Source organism: Myotis lucifugus, unplaced genomic scaffold (assembly GCF_000147115.1).
Source record: "Myotis lucifugus unplaced genomic scaffold, Myoluc2.0 scaffold_382, whole genome shotgun sequence".
Taxonomy (NCBI): Eukaryota; Metazoa; Chordata; class Mammalia; order Chiroptera; family Vespertilionidae; genus Myotis; species Myotis lucifugus.
This window is the reverse complement of record NW_005871430.1, coordinates 151,033-152,697: the sequence shown is the minus strand read 5'-3', so window position 1 is coordinate 152,697 and position 1,665 is coordinate 151,033.

Here is a 1,665-nt window from a genome sequence, read left to right as displayed (position 1 = left end):
ATTTGCTCAGGGTTCCCTGAGTGAAGCTGCAGTCAGCCCTGGGCAAGGCTGCTTCCCATCTCCATCTTCTGGGTTTGGAGGCTGGACAAATGCTGGGGTCCCTCTCCTTCCTTCCTTCCTTCCTTCCTTCCTTCCTTCCTTCCTTCCTTCCTTCCTTCCAGGACTCTTCCGGCCCACATCTCCTATACCTCTTCTGCACCTTCTCCACACTTTTTCCTCTCCCTACTTTTATGCTTGCTTCTCTCTGGTCTTTTTCTCTTTGTACTTCTCTGTATCTCTGGAATGCTCTCCCTTTAAACCAACTCAGACCTAATGCCAAAAGAGGGTGGAGCACTCTAGTGGGGTGTACTGGAGAATAAAAACCTCCCCCCGTAGCCTCAGTTCTTCCCCCCCAATAAGAGTGGGTGGAGTCAGCCCACAGCTCTACTTCAGTCCTTTATGCCCTCCTGGCCCTGCACCTTCTCATGGCCAAGCTTCTCTCTGGTTTGTGACCATAGGCCATTCTGGAAGGAGTTTCCATCCCTATCTCCTCACTCCCTGCCCACTCCCCCCAAATTACCCACCCAACTCTGCTTTGCCTCTTGCTTAGAGAGGGTAGGCAGCTCACTGCATCTGCTGCCATTCTTACCCTGCAGACTAGAGGCACTTGGATAGCACCCAGAACCAGGGCCCTCCAGCTGCATGCACTGTGACTGCAGGGCCCTTACTCGGGCTGGGGTTCCATCCAATTGATTTGTAAGTTTCCTCGGGCTGAAGAAAGAATCAGAGTTGAGTTCAGAACCCTCCTCCCCCTCCCCCGCCTTCTGCTGCCCCAGGAAACTGCTTCAAGAGTTTTATCCATAACAGTCTGCACTTTAGAAAGGGGAGAAAAGAGAAAAGGAGGGCGTGAAGGGGGGTTGGCAGAAAAAGGAGAGAGTAGCAGGAGGCAGGGTGGCTGGGGCGAGTTGAGTGTGTGGAGGTAGAGGGTAAGTTCATTCTGATAGTGTTATGGCATCTGGGAAGAAGTGTCTGTATGTATGTGTCTGTGTGCGTGTGTGTGTACCTCTGTGTGTGTGTGTGTGTCTTTGTGGGTTTCTCTGTGTGTGTCTGTGTATGTGCTGAGGGAGAGAACAGTTACCCACCAGGCCAACTTTCTTGTCCCAGTGCCAGCACCCTGGCCAGGGAATGTAGCTGGGAATTTTCAGTGCCCGGGCTGGAGGCTGTGTGGGAGGCTTCTTGGTGGTCCCAAGCCCGCATGCCAGCTGGTAGTGGCTGAAGCTGCTGGCATGTAATTTCCCCAGGGGGCAGTCTGAAGACAATCCTGCCCCCATCTCGTACGGATTACTGCCACTGTCTCTGCCCAACACACACACACACACACACACACACACACACACACACACACACACACACCGCCTAGTCCATTTACACCCCCCTAGACTAGAGCCTGCAGCTTCCCATCACTCTCCCTGCCTGGACCCCTGCCCAGGGCACTGATACACACTGAGCATATGTGTGTGTTTTGGGGGGATGGGGGCGGGGAGACAAGAAACTAACATCTGTCCCCCACCCTCACTGGGCCATGCCTGTGAATGGCCAGCAGGGTCGCTGGTTTCAGAGTTCTGATGCCAGGGGGCAGTGACCAGCCAGCAAGGGCCAGAGGGCCACACAGGAGAGGGAGTCAGA